The following is an 18,786-nucleotide window of genomic DNA, read 5'->3' as shown; positions in this document are numbered from 1 at the left end:
TTGAAGTTATCTGCCTTTCTAAAAATACTTCAGGGCCTCAAACTTAAGTAAGGCGGAGTCGATTGAAAGCAGTGACATTTTTAGAACAAAGACTTAAAGAACTCCTTCACCATGTTTTTAGTGCTGGATCTTTGGGAAATATTAGCATCCTAAGGAACTTCGATGCCTTGGGTTGTTGCTGAATTCTGGTCTTATACCCACGTGAGCTGTCTTAACCCCTGTGAATTTTGATATCCCCATATGAATTATACCACAATTTTAAAATAATTCATTTCTTTTATTGAAGTCTGATTTACGTATGTGCAATGCATCGCTCCTTACTGTACAGCTTGGTGAATTTTTATCTATGTTTACCCTGTATTATATATGTTTATCTATGTTTACCCTATATTACCTCTGACCTGAACAAAATACAAAATATTTTCACCATCCCGGAGTGTCCCCTCATGTCCCTCCCAGACATAACTGCTTGTCTGACTGCTCTCAACATACAAAAAATAATTTCTTTTAAATTTCCCGCTGTTAAATCTGGTTGGCCTCTTCCTTCAGCAGTGATGACCAAATCCAGGCCCTGGGCCCAGCACTGTGTAGGCATGAGCCTTCTCCTGGAGAGCAAAGAAGGCAAATAATTAAACGAGCAGGGGTAATACTGTATATGCAGATGCAGAAGGTCATAGAAACTTAAGGCAAGCCATAGCCCAGTTTTGGGGCCTGTTCTATTTTGTTTTATTTTTATGAGAGGAGCAGGGAAGGCTTTTTGGAGGATGTGATATTTAAGTTGGGAACTGAGAAATGAGTAGAAGGTATTCAGCTAAAACATGTAGGGGGAAGAAAAGGAAAGAGTATTCCAGATGGAAGGAAGTATCATGAGCCATGGCTCAGAAATGAGAACGCATGGCGTATTCAAGGAACAAAAACAAGTCGGAGAGGACGGAAGTACAGGGTTGGGGAGAAGCATGGGAGATATAGCTGGAGAGGCAGTAGGGAGCCGGTCGGAAAGACTAAGGCCATGGGGAGGGGTGGGGCTTTGCTCTAAGGTCAAGGAGAGTCGCTGGATAGGCTTTAGTCACAGGTGTGCAGAATGAGATCTGATCTCTCAGCTGACTGTGTGGTGCAGAGATTATAGGAGGGGCCCGGTGGGAGGCTGCCATGGGCATCCAGGTGAGAGGGTGCGGTGGCCTTGACTAGGCAGTGGCAATGAGACTGGGGGGAAATGGATGGACCTGACACACAAGGGTTCAAGGATGACCTTTGGGTTTCTTAGATCTCACAGAATGGGTGGATGATGGTACCATCAGAAATACGGGGAAAGACTCTAGCTTGTGTAATACTCTTCTTTGATATATTTCTTTCCAAATACATTTAATTTCAGTTGCTAGTGAGCCTGTGGAACTTTCAGGTAGAAATATCTACTAGGAAGTTGTAACAGATATTTATCGGGCGCTTACTACATGCCAGGCACACTCTGGTCACTTGGATGCACTGTGAGCACGACAAGGCACCGTGCCCTTGCAAAGCTCACATTATATCAGGCCCGAGCTGCAGCCCGGGGTCTAGCAGATGTACGTAGTTAACTGAAGGCTTTGGAGTCAAAGAGGTTGCTCAGGAAGATTTCAGTGAAAGGACAGAAGCCTGGCATAGCATTCTGAGGAACACTAGGATTCTAAAAAGGAGAAGGCGAGATGGCAGGCATTCAGAGTTCTGGGGAGTGGTCCCCGGCATCACACACAGCTAAGAAGGAAGACAAGGACTAGAGGTGTTCTGTCGTGGTGCTTCTCAAAGTGGGGTCCCCAGACTAACCACAGCAGCAGCAGCACCCAGGAATTTAGAAATGCACATTCTTGGGTTCCACCCCAGACCTACTGAATCTGAATCTGAAACTCTGAGAGTGGGTCCCAGCCATCTGTGGTTTAACCGGCCTTCCAGGTGGTCCTGATGTGCGTTGGAGTTTGAGAACCGTCGCTCTGTTGCATTCGTCGATATGGAAATCATTGGTGACTAGAGAGCGTGGCGAAAACAATTTCGTTGAAGTTATAGCCTGTTTGGGGTAAATTTTAAAAAAATGTACCAAGAGTGTTAAACCTTGCCTTATTTTTTATTTCAAATTTCCAGTGTTTCACTGACTTATTTTTTGTGTGTTTGAATGTGTCTCTTTTATGTATTAGTTGATAATGGATTCCTCTTTTGTCTCACTCTCTTCTACATGATTTCTGAAGTTCTGTTTTTATCTACTTTGAGACACATCCCTTTATGGGCTCTCAATATGTTAGGCCACCTGCATCATTGATAATTGGTTTGCTGCCCTCAACTCTGAAATGGAGGAATTAAAATACCAAAAACAGAGAGCAATCATGAAGATAAGTGAGTCTCGACTCTGAATGGCAGCCGAAAAAACACCTAGATGCTTAAATTAGCTCTTCCAAAAAGTTCCAAGGCTCTATCAGGGATATATGTCTAATTATTTGAACTTGTTACTCATGTGAAGTAATTGGAAGTGTGCCCTTTTCATCTAAAGTGATCCAACAACATAACCATAATTATTGTACTTCCAACGCACTTAAGAAGGAGAGGACTCTTATTAACTGGGTCTTTTCCTGCTTCTTTTGTTGTTATACTCCTGAGTATTTTGTTTCATTTGACAGGAGGAAGTAGAGCACATTACTATGTTTTGCTACCATCAGGGAAAATCTGTGTAGATTTTCAAATCAGAGGAAATAGATGTAGACATTACTCTTATTGCTACCTCAGTTCACAGGGAACACTTTTCATTTTATAAGAATAAAAACTGGTGGTTTTTATTCCAGTGCTCTGTATAGTGAGTAAGGAGCACAGAGGAGGTCTCCAAATATTGACTGGGTGGATGAATGGATGGGGAAGTGGCTAAGTGGTTGGATGGATCAGTGGATGGATGGGTAGATGAATGCATGGACATGGATACATGTTTGGAAGGGCAGATAAAAGAATACATGAGTAGAACAGTGGATGGATGGATGGATGGATGGATGGACGGATGGATGGATGGGTGGGTGGACGGATGGGTGGGTAGACGGATGGGTGGGTGGGTGAATGGATGGACAGATGGATAGACGGATGGGTGGGTGGGTGAACGGATAGGTGGATGGTGGATGGATGGACGGGTGGACAGATGGATGGATGGGTGGATGGATGAATGAACGGACAGACGGACAGATGGATAGATGGATGGGTGGGTGGATGGATGGGTGGGTGGGTGGACGGATGGGTGGATGGTGGACTGATGGATGGATGGATGGACAGGTGGACGGATGGATGGATGGGTGGATGGATGGATGGATGGATGCACAGATGGATGGATGCGTGGGTGGGTGGGTAGATGAATGAACAGATGGATGGATGGATGGATGGATGGATGGGTGGACGGATGGATGGATGGATGGATGGATGGGTGGACGGATGGGTGGATGGTGGACAGACGGACGGATGGATGGATGGACGGGTGGACAGATGGATGGATGGGTGGATGGATGGGTGGATTGATGAATGAATGGATGGATGGACAGATGGATGGATGGGTGGATGGATGGGTAGATGGATGAATGAACAGATGGACAGACGGATGGATGGATGGACGGATGGATGGATGGACGGATGGATGGGTGGACGGACGGATGGGTGGGTGGACGGATGGGTGGGTGGGTGGACGGATGGGTGGATGGTGGACTGATGGATGGACGGGTGGATGGGTGGAGGGATGGGTGGATGGATGGATAGATGGATGGGTGGATGGATGGATGGATGGATGGACGGATGGATGGATGGGTGGGTGGATGGATGGATGGGTGGGTGGGTGGGTGGATGGATGGGTGGATGGTGGACTGATGGATGGATGGATGGACGGACGGACAGGTGGATGGATGGATGGATGGATGGATGGATGGATGGATGGGTGGAGGGATGGGTGGATGGATGGGTGGATGGATGAATGGATGGACGGATGGATGGATGGGTGGATGAGTGGGTGGGTGGATGGATGGGTGGATGGTGGACTGATGGAAGGACAGGTGGACGGATGGACGGGTGGACGGATGGATGGATGGATGGACGGGTGGACAGATGGTTGGACGGGTGGACGGATGGATGGATAACTGGATGTGCAGGTGGAAGAGTAGATGGATACAAAGTGGCATGAAAGAGTTGTCCTGTCTAAAGAGGGAAAAGCAATCCTTGTAAAAATACTCCCCCCTCCCCGAGGAGGGTACAGTGAAAGGATCTGAAGACAGAGGTGTTAATGGTGCTGCTCCTTATTTCTAACATGATCTCATATAGCCTTGTGCAAAAGGATGGTATTGGCCACCCCACCTGCTGCCAGATTTGGGGTCAAGACCCCTTGTAAAATGAAAATGAATGTGTTGTTAAAACTGTAAAGTGCTATAGGAAGGCAAGTAATTCTTACTGTATGTAGATAGACACTGGATTATAGTTTCAGGTGGCTTTTTCAGCGTGTTAGGACTGCTCTTTTGCTCCGCTCTGGAGACATCCAAGTCATCCCTTGTGCCAACCCACAAAAAGTTTCGGCGGGCTCCCTTTCCTACACGTGTCTGGATAGGCAATGTAGTGATCTTTCGCTTAATACAGTGTTTCCCCATATGTGGTAAGCACCACAGGAGCGCATGTTACTTGGCATGTCAAACCTGTGCTTTATTGATTAAAATGAGATGAAACCGTGCAGAAATAAAACACCTAAATCTGATGTGAGAAGAAATACTAGGTAAATTATAACCTAGGCGAGACTCAGCTGTCTATGGCCAAAATTTGTGAAGATGGCAGGTACCCAAATGGCCAACTGTAGGGTGACTCCAGCTCAGTATATCTGAGAGTGGGGTGCATAAACGCAATCTGAAGTTGCTAGCGTTGAGAGTGTATCAGGAGCTATTTTTCCTTCCAAGTCTGTCCCTCTGTTGGTGGTAATGGTCTTTGGTGATGGGCCAGCTTCTTTGTTGTTTATGAAGCGCTTTCACAAACTTTTTCTGGGCACAGAAGTTCTGTTTCGTTGGCCACTTTTATAGATAAGGGGGGAGGAGAAACGTTCCCTGCTGCATCCACAGAACCAAGACTGTGACTCAGGTGTTCCAACGACAGCAGGTGCTTCCCACCGGAGAACTTGTCAGTAGTGGAGCTCCCCGCAGAGCTTCCCCGTGTTGCGTTGCAGAGATGTCAGCCTGCAGATCTTGTGAATATGTGGATTCTTTTGAAGAACCATCAGGTGGGTGGAAATGGGATCAGAACTGGCCAGTCGCCAGCAAATGGCACATAATGGCGATGACACCAAAGGAAGGTATGCTCCCTGCCTGTGCTGTGGGTCCTGGCACGAGCGTGGGAGCCTCCTACTTAAGTTCAGGTTGAATGCTTGCAAAGCAGCTGTGAGCACTGGCTGCACTGGCCCACCCATGAGGTGGCCACATTCGTGGGGGATATCCTTGCATCCGGGGCATTGAAAACATAAAGACAGTAATGCTTTTCAGCGAAGCATTACTGGGCACTCATCTCAGGGATGTAGTTTTTTGTCAGCCCCTGTAAGATTGGCCCTTGGAGCCAATTCACAAGAAGAAAATAGATGCATTCATTCACATTCAGTTTATCCATACATCGTGCAAGCATTTGTGGAATGCGTACTACACGCAAGAAGCCATAGATATAAGAAAGGGTTTTTCCCCTCCAATTACCTTTTTTATAGCTCCTCAACATTTTACCAAAAACAGGAAGTGAGTTGGAAATTAGGTAATAAAGACAAAGAATTTGTGAAATCGCGGGAATGCGGATGAGAACATTCTTTCGACTTTCATATTCGTTACTGGCCTCAGACATCCAACTGGGCTTCAGAACTGCTTAGTTCCTCTGCGGGCTCTGATAAGAGCTTCTTTGTTGATGTCATCAAAGTCTTCATGGAACATGAATGATGGCCTGGGTTTTTGTGTGAATGATGGCAAATTGCGTATTTTCTAAGACAGAAGGCTTTGTGTTTGCTTGTCGAACCAGGTCACAGCACTTTCGGTGAGAGACTGTCTCAAATCGGGATGAACAGGTCCGTGAAAGTGCATGGAACTTGGGAACAGGCAGCCTGAGTTCTGGAATGTCTGTGTTCTTGAGTGGACAGGTTTTGGAGTCATACGGATCTACGTCTGAGGCCTAACATGCTGGTTAATTGAGCGAGTCACTTTCCTGACTGTGCCCTACTCTCCTGGTTTATAAGGTGGAGATCATAATAGACACTGGTAAGGATATTATAGGGATCCGCTAACAAACTGAAGACTTCCTGTGTCAAGCACCAAGCCAGACATTTCTGCTGTGTTATTTCCTTTAATTCCTACCACACTCTATGAGGGAGATGCCATTCTTAGACCCATTTTACAGACAAGAAGACCAATTAGGTCAGGCACTAAGTGTCCGGAACAGAGCAGCCTTGCGGAAATTTAGCATACATTATTCTAGTCTCTTCTATCCCCTCCCTGTGTGCCAGCCTCCCTGTGCTTCAGTCTCCTCACAAGTGAGTGAAGACAATGGTACCTACACTACCACTGGGCAGTCAACAAAGTTTTGACTGAGAAAGCACCTAATGATGGGAAAGTATTCTGGAAATGCATATGGCCGCAGTAAGTCACCTGGGCACTTCCACGTCCTATAGTGGGCCGTGTGCTGGTGGCACTGTCCGGTGACCCTGAGGAGAAGGCAGAGGTGCCCACGAAGAGGGGTCTTCCCATGTTTATGTCCTCCCTCTCAGCGGCCATCTTGACATCTTCGTAATCTCGCCTTGACATCTGAATGACTGTTAATCAAGACACAGGAGCCCCAGCTGCTGTTTCAAGGTTCAGGGAGGGTTGGAATTGGAGCAAGGAAGAACATAGAGGACGTTACCTTTTATGAGAAATTCGCTTTTCAGTGTTGTCTGTGTCTCTCCGTGGACGTAATGGCGTGGACCTTACTTCCTTCTGTAGAGAATGTTTCCCAACTGCATTGCTGCTTCCTGCCGAGTGACCACTACCGGCTTTGCTCTTTCCAGGGTGGTGCCGAGTCCCATCATGGGCAGAATTGGATTTTCCATGTCCACCTTGTTCAGGTTGGGCTTAGCTTCTGGCAGCGGTGGGGCGAGAGTGTCGTTGGATGGCTACTGGACAGGGTGGGAAGGAGGGAGACCGCTTACCCCAGGCCCTAGGTGTGGCTATCCTGGAGTTGAGGAGCAAATGACAGAGTCAGTTGGGATTAGTGGCAGAGATGAGCTCATGCCTTTCTCGCCGGCTGAATCAGTCTCTCCTTTTCTGTAGGATGGAGAAGGAGATGAGAGGGAGAGCCTATGGGTGACTTTGGCCGTGATTGTGTTTCTGCTCATGGGTTCATGAGTTTGTGGGTTACGTTTATGTCCCAATGGTGCACGTTTGTGTCATTCGGAACCTGTTTTACGCATCTGTAGACTGGAGTCCATTTCCTTATTGTTCCATGAGGACCCTTAGCTTGTTTTCACGGGAAACCCTTGTGCCTTCAGTACAAAAAGCGTTGCCCTTTCCTGAATTTCTTACATGGAAATGTAAAGAGATGTAAGCATTCTTATGAGAAAGTTTACTATTTATCTGATGTTCTCAATGTAATAACAGAAATAAAATCTAACCGAAAATAAACAATTAGCCTCATCAAGAGTAAGCTAAACAAAATCTTAATTTGTATGCTTGCTAATTTTTCCTCTCCATTCCACCAAAGGCAGAAAAGGGATAGAACAAAAAAATGTTTCAACTGTTCAGTGCTGACTTGCGTTGATGTTCAGTAGCCATGACTTTCGGGGTCCAGAGATGATGAAAAGACAGACAAGAGCCTAAGTCACAGAAACGTTGTCTTCTACCTCAGCAGGTGTGGGGAGCAAAGCCTCCTTGCCATGTAGAAAGCTTTCTAGAATATTCTGCCTTAAGTTGTTTCCCAGAGACATGTGAGTTGAAAAGACCATTGAACAGGAGAGAGGAACCCGGGTTTTAGCTCTGACTCCACTCCGTCTAAGCGTCTCACATTTGCAACCTCTGCGTCTCTTTTGTTTCCTCTTTTGAAAGGGTGGGGATGTTAGGTACCAATTGCCAGGACGCCTCCCAGCTCTGCAATGCTACAATTCTGTGCTCCTATCCCTTGTGTTTCCCCCAAATCTCTTTTCTTACATTCTGAACTCAACCACTAACTGTATGCTGTTACCATAATTACCCAATCACTGAACACCACATGATGGAGAATAAAGTCACTACTATTTATTTCAAATGGTTTCATTATTTTGGAGGGAGGGCGGGAGAGAGCTCTATGCATGAAGCTCTAATTACAGTAATATAGTACATTAGATTATAGCTCTCTTCTGCCCTATTTTATTGATGATCATAGCCTGGGAAATACTAGCCAAGATTTTTATCTCTGTGCCCACATTGCTTACATTTCACATATCCAACAAGGGGCCAATTCTCCCGAATGAGGAAAGATGGCCTGACGCTCTGACTCTTAGTTTAGGGAGGGTCCGTAGAGGAGGGCATAGGGGCTGGATGAACCCCACACAGAACTCATCGGTGAGAAATACTTTGCGGTGCTGGCCTCGGCTTCAGTCTTCTGTGTCTTTGGCTCAAGCAAGGCCCGCTGGGACTGTGTATCTCAAACGACAGGAGTGTGTCACCGAGAGGCTCTGCCCCATGCCAAGGGTAGCACATAGAATGATCTTTCTAGAGTATACACTTTTCTTAAATACATCTGCAAAAGAAACAGTCCGATACGAAAACAAACTCAACAAACAAACTACCTAATTGAGTAGACTGCAACATTTGCATAAATATTTTTTTAATTTTTTTTTTTTACATTTATTTATTTTTGATAGAGAGAGACAGAGCACAAATGGGGGAGGGGCAGAGAGAAAAGGAGACGTAGAATCCAAAGCAGGCTCCAGGCTCTGAGCTGTCAGCACAGAGCCTGACGCGGGGCTCGAACTCACAAACCTCAAGATCATGACCTGAACCAAAGTCAGGCGCTCAGCCGACTCAGCCACACAGGCGCCCTTATTTGCATAAATATTTAATGTGAAATAGAATACCTAAAAGAAATTTCAAGCCAATAGGGGCTACTTTGGGGCATTGTCCCGAGCCTCACAAATACTCTACTCTTTCAGGCACGTTGGTGGAAAACATGGAAAATGGTCATTGCTAGCATTTATGGAGTACCCAAAACTGTTCTAGGCATTTTTATGTGATTTTCTGTAGGTTCTATAATTATCCCCATTTTGCAGATGAGGAATCTGAGGTACAAAGAAGTTAAAGAATAGGTCCAGAATTTACACAGCTAGGAAGGGGCAGAGCTCAGACTTAAATCCAAGTATCTCCTCTCTTTTTTCACCTGTTCCTTTTGCTGCCTCCACCCCCTGTATGGAGAAAACACCAGCACCCCAAAGGGTAAACTGTCCATACTACAGATATGACAGGTAGAGCTAATGAAGGGCAAGGGACCTTTGATCTGGAATGTCTCCAAAAGTGACTTCGTGACAAGCATGGTGGCTCTATCTCGAAAGTTTTCTTCCCCGGCTCTTCAGAGGAGCCCAGGACGGAACAGAGTCTCCTGAAAGCACGTTTTCTGGAAGTAAGCAAATGTTTCCCCGACATACCTCCTGTTTCCTGATGAAGCCAGCTCCAGTCTCGCCACCCACTGACAGGCCTGCTCTGCTCCCTGGACCACTAAGCCAAGAAGGCCTGGTTTTATACAAAAGGAGAGACCCTGCAAAAACCATACATTCTGTCTTGTCTCTGTGAACTGGATGGAAAATACGTTTAAAGAGAGCTGTGAGCAAAGGGCTGTGGTTGTTGACGGGAGGAGGTATTGGTTCTGATTTGGGTGGCCAAGGAAGGTTTCCTTGAGGTGACGGACCCCTACCCAAGTGGGTGAGGGGGTGCATTCCAAGCAGAGGGAAGGCATGAATGGAAGCTTAGGGTCAAACTGCACGGCAGGTATCTGGGGTCTGGAAGTGATCCTTTTGTGTTGCAGCATCGGATCATGTGTGAGAGCAGAGGATGATGGGGCTGTCAACAGGAAGAGGAGCCAAAATAGTGATGGCTTTGAACCCCAAGCTAAGGAGTTTGAGTTTTACTAAGTAGCCAGTGGGCTAGGATCATGGAGGAAGAGAAAGAAAGCACAATGATTTATGCCTAAGGAAATACACCTGGCCGCAATCTGTAGAACAGTAGAGACTGGAAGAAAGGGAGAGATTGTCGGTTTAGAGACCAACTGGGGAGCCATTTAAATAATTCCAGCAAGAGCTAATGAACAGTTTCTGAACAGGACAAAGGCGTGGAACACGGAAAGGGACATACCTTTAACTCCAGGAGTATTGAGGGGGTGGAATCTTCAAATGTTGTTCCAAAATCGGGAATGGAGGGAAATGAAGGAGCCAGATATGACTCCTAAAACAAGGGGAAATATGGTTTAATTAAAAGAAAAATGACTTTCTGCTTCCAGAAAGATAGAGTGTAAGTAATTATCCTTGTCTTTTCTGCTAAGTAGAGATAAAACTCACTGAGAGTTGGGTATAAAACAAACATAAAACTCTGAAAAGCGGAGAGATGGAGGGAGATCCACTAGAAACTTCAAAGCTTGAAGAAGGACATGGTGGTGAGTTCCCTGAATTTTATCTTGCCTTTTGTATCCCAGAGCCTCATAGCATAGCACTCAAAACATCTAGGCTTCGGGCCGCCTGGGTGGCTCAGTCGGTTGAGCGCCGACTTCGGCTCAGGTCACCATCTCGCGGTCCGTGAGTTCGAGCCCCGCATCGGGCCCCTGTGCTGACAGCTCGGAGCCCGGAGCCTGTTTCAGATTCTGTGTCTCCCTCTCTCTGACCCTCCCCCATTCATGCTCTGTCTCTCTCTGTCTCAAAAATAAATAAACGTTAAAAAAAAATTAAAAAAAAAATCTAGGCTTCAATCAAAACTCACTCATAACAAGAATCATCAAAAAAATCTCAACTTGAATGAAAGAAATCAAGCCAACAGATGCCAACACTAAGATGATACATATCTTAGAATCACCTGACGAGGATTTTCAACCAGTCCTCATAACAATGGTCTGAACAATTCTGAACACATTTGATACAAATGGAGGAGAGAATCTCAAGGGAGAAATAGAAGATATAAATAAACATGAAATGGAAATTTTAGAACTAAAAAACACGAGAAGTAAAAGACAAATCTCAGTGGATACACTTAACACCAAAATGAAGGAAAGGGAGGAGAAAATCAGTGAACTTGAAATAGGTTAATAGATATTACCCAGTCTGAATAGTGGAGAAAATAGAGAAGAAAGAAAGCAAGCAAGCAAGCAAGCAAGAAAGAAAGAAAGAAAGAAAAGAAAGAGAAAGAACAAAAGAAAGATGAAAGAAAGAAAGAAAGAAAGAAAGAAAGAGAGAAAGAAAGAAAAGAAAGAAAGATAGAAAGAAAGAAAGAAAGAAAGAAAGAAAGAAAGAAAGAAAGAAAAGAAGGAAGAGAGAGGAAGGAGGGGAGACTTAGACACAAATATATTCCAGAAAACAGAAGAGAAAGGAACATTTCCCAATTATTTTTATAAATTTATTATTACCCCGATATCAAAACCAGAAAACAGCAGTACAAAAAGGAAAAACAAACCCTATGAATACAGGTGCGTAATCCCTTTATGAAGTATTAGCAAATAGAAATCCACTATATATAAAAAGAATTGTATCATCTCTAAGTGGGTTTATACCAGGTATGCAAAGCTAGTTCACTATATGAAAACCAGTCAATGTAATCTGCCATATTAACAGGTTAAAGAAGAAAAATCGCATAATGGTATCGATTAATGCAGAAAAGGTGTTTGACGAAGTCTAATACCCATTCACAATTAAAACTCTCAGAAAACAAGCAGTAGAAGAGAACTTCTTCAACCTGACAAAGACATCTACAAAAACTCTACAGCTAACATTGAACTTAATGGTGAAAGTGCTTTTGCCCTAAGAACGGGAGCAAGGACGTCCACTTTCATCACCCCTGTTCAACACAGTAGTGAGAGTTCCAGCCAAGGTAATAGGGAAAGAAAGGGAAACACAAGACACACAGATCATAGAGGAAGGAATAAAATTGTCCCTGTTTGCAGATGACATCAATTTTCCACATAAAAAATCCCAAGGTATTCCCAAAAACTTTTCTGGGACTAATAAGTGACATCACAGGACATAAAATTAACAAACCAAAGTCATTTATGTTTCTAGACATTAGTGAAGAACATTTGGAAACTAAAACAAAAAATAGAACACTATAGTCACTAAAAAAATAAAATACTTAGGTATAAATCTTAAAAATGTATATACAACAGTTACATGCTAAAAACTGCAAAACCCATGAAAGAAATGAAAGAAAATCTAATAACTGGAGAGACGTACTGTGTTAGACTAGAAGATACAACTTCGTAACAATGTCTATTTTTTCCAAGTTGATATGCATGTTTAATACAATTTGTGTCAAAACCCCAGGAAGATTTTTTGTGGATATAGACAGAATTATTCTAAAATTTATACAGAAAAGAAAAGGAACTACAATAACTAAAACAATTTTGGGGGGAAAAAGACAATAAAATGGGTGGAATTAGTGTACCCAATTTGAAGATAGTATATAGGTGTGACTATTTAAGTCTTTGTGGTATTCACAGAAGAATGGATACATAGATCAGTGGTACAGAATAGAACCCCCAGAAAGTGCGACACAAGTCTAGCACTGATTTTTGACAGAGATTCAAAATTAATTCAATGAAGGATAGTCCTTTCAGCAAATGGTGCTAGGGCAATTGAGTATCTACGGGTTAAAAAAAAGAGAGAGAGAGAGAGAGAGAGAGCCTTGGCTTAAAACTCATACCTTATCCAAAATTTATCTCGGGGCGCCTGGGTGGCTCAGTTGGTTAAGCGTCCGACTTCGGCTCAGGTCATGATCTCGTGGTGCGTGGGTTCGAGCCCCGTGTCGGGCTCTGTGCTGACAGCTTAGAGCCTGGAGCCTGTTTCAGATTCTGCGTCTCCCTCTTTCTCTGACCCTCCCCTGTTCATGCTCTCTCTCTGTCTCAAAAATAAATAAATGTTAAAAAAAATTTTTTTTAAAAACCAAAAAAACAAAATTTATCTCAATATGGATCACAGATTTCAATGTGAAACACCAAACTATATAAAACTTTTAGAGGAAAATATAGGAGTGCTTGGTGAAGCATTCTTAGACATGACACCAAAAGCATAATTCATAAGACAAAAATCAATAAATTGGACTACATCAAAATTTGAAATGTTTGCTTTGTAAAAGACCTTGTTGAAAAGTTAAAAAGACAGGATACAGACAGGAAAAAAAATATTTGCAACCACATATTTGACAAAGGACTCTTATCTAGAATGCATAAAGATCTCTCAAAAGTCAACAGTATAAAAACAATCTTGCTAGAAAACAAGTTGCCTGAAGAGACATTTCACTGAAGAGGCTATATTTATGGCAGATAAGCACATGAAAAAATATTCAGCATCACAAACCATCAAGGAAATGCAAATTAAGACCCTGATGAGCTATCACCACACACTTATCAAAACAGATAAATAAAATATATGAACAGTATCAAATTCTAGCAAGAGGTGGAAAAAAATGTATCTCTCATACATTGCGGATGGGAATGTGAAATGTTACACTCAGGAAAATAGTTTTGAAGTCTGTGTAACAACTAAATGTAAATGGAATAAACTAGAGAAGGACTATGAAAAGAAATACTGTATGATCTAACATATGGATGGATAGATAGATGATAGATAGATAGATATTTTTGTATATCTTTGTATATCTTTGTATATTTTCATATATACACCAGAAAAAAGATCAGATTTGTGATTATCAGAGGTAGGGGTTTGAAGGGTGAGGGAACTGGATGAGGTGGTCAAAATGTACCAACTTCCAGTTATAAGAGAAATAACTACAAAGAAGGTAATGTACAAAATGATGACTATAGTTAACACTTCTGTTTGGTATAATTGAAAGTTGCTAAGAGAATAAATCCTAAGAGTTCTCATCACAAGGAAAACACTTGGTGTTTTTTTTTTAATCTATATGAGATGAAGAATTTTTTTTTAAGTTCATTTATCTGTTTTGAGAGAGAAAGAGAGAATGAGTGGAGGAAGGGCAGAGAGAGAAAAGAAGAGAGACAATCCTAAGCAGGCTCCACGTTGTCAGCATAGAGCCTGATACAGGGCTCAATCTCACAAATCGTGAGATCATGACCTGAGCCAAAATCAAGAGTCCGATGCTCAACCAACTGAGCCACCCAGGCACCCCAAAGAATGTTAACTAAATTTATCATGAGAATTATTTCATGATACATGTAAGTTAAGTCATTATGCTGTACACCTTAAACTTACACAGTGCTGTAAGACAATTATATCTCAATAAAACTGAAAGAAAAAAATTTTAATGTTTCTTTATTTTTGAGAGACAGAGAGACAGATGTGGTTGGGGTGGGTGGGGGGGTGGGGGCAGAGACAGAGGGAGACAGAATCCGAAGCAGGCTCTAGGCTCTGAGCGGTCAGCACAGAGCCTGATCCGGGGCTCGAACTCACAAACCATGATATCATGACCTGAGCCGAAGTCAGACACTTAACCAACTGAGCCACCCAGGTGCTCCGTGAAAGAAAAAAAAAAAAACAAAACACAAAAAAATTAAACATATGCTTAACATATATCCCAGCAATCTCATCGTGGGCCTTTATCTCAGAGTGATGAAAACCTGTCCACAGAAAAACCTGTACACCATTGTTCATAGCAGCTTTGTTTGCAACCGTGTAAAACTGGAAACAAAATGTCTTACAATAGGTGAATAGTTAAATAAACTGAGGTATGTCCATACCATGGAATACTACTCAGCAATAATAAGAAATGAACTAATGATGCAAAAAACAAATTGGCTGGTTGCTAAGGGCATTATTCTAGGCGACTCGTATGGCAAAAACAAAAAAAAAAATCCAACCTCCAAAGATCATGTAATATATGATTTCGTTTGAATACTATTCTCAACAAATTACAGAAATGGGAATCATTTAATGGCTGCCAGGTTAGGGATGGAGAGAAGGGAGGAAGGCGGGTGTGATTATAAAGGAGGAACACGGGGCAGAGCTTTGTGCTGGTGGAATAGCTCTTTATCTTGATTGTGGTAGTGGCTACATGAATCCACACATGTGACAAAATGACACGGAACTATATACATCCACCGTTCCAATGTCAGTTTCCTGGGTCTGACACCAGCCACACAAGATGTAACCACCGGGGGAGGCTGGGTAAAGGGTACAAAGGAATTCTCTGGGCTCTCTTTGTCACTTCTTGCGAACCTATACATAATTACTTCAAAAGTAAAAAGCGAAAAAATATCGTAAAAGAAATGTACAAGTCTGGAGAAGAGCCGTTTGGGGAAGAAGACACAGAACTGGGAGAGCTGGCGTGATCACTGGATGGATATGTGAACAGACAGCCTGCAATACTGGTCTGAATTTTGAGAGCATCTGAACCCAAGATGAGGCTAAATTAAGCCGCAGGCCGTAGTGTGGTTGCTAAGGGAGGGAGGGGAAAGAAAGGAGAAAATAAGGATATTTATGAGGTAGGAAGAGGAGGACAAATTGTTGGCAGGAAGAATGCGGACTCTGGGTTGTCAATGGAGCAGAACTGATATTAACATACAGCTCCCCGGAGTCTTTTCATTTCACCAGAGAAAACAAGCGTTTTCCAACTATTGGGAGGCACATCAAGACTACTGGATTCTAGAATGAGATCTTCCATTAATTAGTTAGACATGTTATGTCCAATAAACCACTTCATTTCTGAGCCTCATTTCTGTAGCAGAACAGCATAAAGTCAATGTTCTTAATCAGGTCATTTGGGGTTTGGATCTGCCCCACCTGTGTTCATCGGGGCGGGGGGTGGGGCCCAGGCTGAGGGCCATAGGTGCTTAGGCCACATCTCAAGGCAGATTTCCAGAGCATTTTTTTCCAGACTCTGCTTGCTCAGATCAGCTAACATTCCCTCGCAAAGCAGAAGAATAACACAGAGGTTGGGGAGGAGTGCCCCACCCATAGTGAATGGGGATAGAAAATGAATATTTGCTGAAAAGTCCAATCTTCATGCGGTTTGAGCTTTGTGTTCAGCCAAAGTTTGGTTCAGGATACCTGAAACTATGTAACTCTGCCTGCTCAGACAGATACTAAAATTGTGTTGGTCTCTTCATCAAATCTCAGCTGAGCCTGATTTCCTGCAGTGGCTTCAAGCTGGGAAAATTCCCAGATTCCCCTTGGCTCGGCATGGCCTGCTTCCCAGGAGACTGCCTGGCCTGGCATTAGCTTTCGGGAGCTGAGGCCCAGGATGGTCACCAACCTTGTTTTCTTCACAACGTAGAATACCTTTTGTCTGCCCGTCCAGACCCCCCCCCTCCCCATTTGCTGAGTTTGGACTCTACAGAAAAGGGTTCTCGTGCATTGTGTCATCTGCTTGGGTTTAGCCCCTTAAGGAACTAGCAGGGGATGAGAGTAGAGAGGAGAGTGAGGTTGAGTATTTACTCCCTGTAGGATAGTCTTGGGGCAACTGTGGGTACCCTTGGGCTGACAATGGGTTAGCCTTGGGGAACTGTGGATAGCCTGGGACTAACGTAGCCCTGAACGAACTGCGGAGTAGCTTCGGGTGACCGAACGGTAGCCTTGGGTGACTGTGGGATAGTCTTGGGTAACAATGGGGTAGTCTTGGGTGACTGTGGGGTAGTCTTAGGTGACTGCGGGATAGTCTTAGGTAACCATGGGGTAGCCTTGGGTGACTGTGGGATAGTCTTGGGTGACTATGGGGTAGTCTCGGGTGATTGTGGGGTAGTCTTGGGTGACTGTGGGATAGTCTTAGGTAACCATGGGGTAGCCTTGGGTGGCCGTGGGGTAGCCTTGGGTGACTGTGGGATAGTCTTTGGTGACTATGGGGTAGTCTCAGGTGACCGTAGGGTAGCCTTGGGTGACCGTGTCCCTCCACCAAATTCACTGTTGCTCCCATGACAGCCTTCCTTACCATTTTCTTCCCCTCTTAAGTTCCAGTATCTACTTTCTCCTCCCTTCTGCTATTCTGCCTGTAAGTGGGAACTAGAAGTCTATGATTTCTGGGCTTCTGAACCTTCCCCGTGTGGTTTCCCTATATCTGTGCATATCATTGGAAAGAGGCCTTTTCCTAACCTCTCCTGACATGACCCTAACTTGAGGCCATGTATTTTCTGCTTGGGATGCTGATACAACCTTCAATTTCAGACTGGTCCCCAGGAGTGCAGGGATTTCTGCCAGTTTTTGTTCACCTCACTGTCATAACCCCAGTGCCTAGAAAAGCACCAGGCACATAGAAGGTGCTCAAAAAATATTCAGATAATTCTTGAATGAATGAAGATAAATGAACACTACATCTCTCACAGAATTTGTTTGCCTTTGTTTATCTAAATGAGAAAAGAATGCTGTGCTCTTCAATGGGAGAAAGGGGAAAATAACTAAGAAGGGTGCTATCTCGGACATGGAGAGTCTTTTCTAATTTTTTAAATTGTGGCAGAATAGGGGTGCCTGGGTGGCTCAGTCAGGTTAAGCACCTGACTTCAGTTCAGGTCATGATCTCACAGTTCATGAGTTCGAGCCCCGCACAGGGATCTCTGCTGTCAGTGTAGAGCCTGCTTCAGATCCTCTGTCCCCCCACCCTCTCTCTCTGCCCCTCCCCTGCTTGTTTTCTCTCTCAAAAATAAATAAATATTAAAAAAATATTTTAAGGGGCGCCTGGGTGGCTAAGTTGGTTGAGCATCCGACTTCAGCTCAGGTCATGATCTCATGGTTCATGAGTTTGAGCCCTGCATCGGGCTCTGTACTGATAGCTCGGAGCCTGGATCCTGCCTCGGATTCTGGGTCTCCCTCTCCCTCTGCCCCTCCCCTGCTCATTCTCTGTCTCTGTCTGTCAAAAACAAATAAATGTTAAAAATTTTTCTTTAATGTATTAAAAAAATAAATTGTGGCAAAACATAAAATTTAGCACAAAACACCAAAGATAAAATTTAGCAGTCTAACTGTTTTGAAGTCTACAGTTCAGTGGCACTGAGTACACTCACATTGTTGTGCAACCATCATCACCATCCATCACTAGGACTATTGTATCTTCTCGGCCTGAACCTGTACCTATTAAACACCAATTCCCCATTCTACAGCCTTTGCCAACCATCATTCAACTTTTTTGCCTCAATGACCTAGACTACTTCAGGGATCTCATAGGTAAATTCAGACGATTTTTTTCTTTTGTCTGACTTATTTTGCTTAGCATAATGTGCCCAAGGTTCACCCATGTTGTAGCACGTGTCAGAACCCCCTTCCTTTTTCAGGCCGAGTAATATTCTGTTGTATGGATATGCCACATTTTGCTTGTCTGCTCATGCACCAGTGAACACTTGGCTTCTTCCACCTTTGGGCTACTGTGAATAATGCTGCCATGAATGTGGGTTTCTGCTCTCAAATTTTGGGGATCTCTACCTACAAGTGGAATTGCCAAATCATATGATAATTCTAGGTTTAACTCTTTGCAGAACCACCGTACGGCTTTCCACAGTGGCTGTACCTTTTCATGTCCCATCAGCCATGCACAAGCTTCCATTCTCTCCACATCCTTCCCAAAACTTGCTCTGTTCATTCGTTCTTTCTTTCTCTTTCCTCCTTTCCCTTCCTTCCTTCCTACCTTCCTTCCCTTC

This window comes from Panthera tigris, chromosome A3 (genome assembly GCF_018350195.1).
Source record: "Panthera tigris isolate Pti1 chromosome A3, P.tigris_Pti1_mat1.1, whole genome shotgun sequence".
In the NCBI taxonomy this organism is placed as follows: domain Eukaryota; kingdom Metazoa; phylum Chordata; class Mammalia; order Carnivora; family Felidae; genus Panthera; species Panthera tigris.
The sequence above is the reverse complement of the archived record's forward strand: the minus strand, read 5'-3'. Positions refer to the sequence as shown.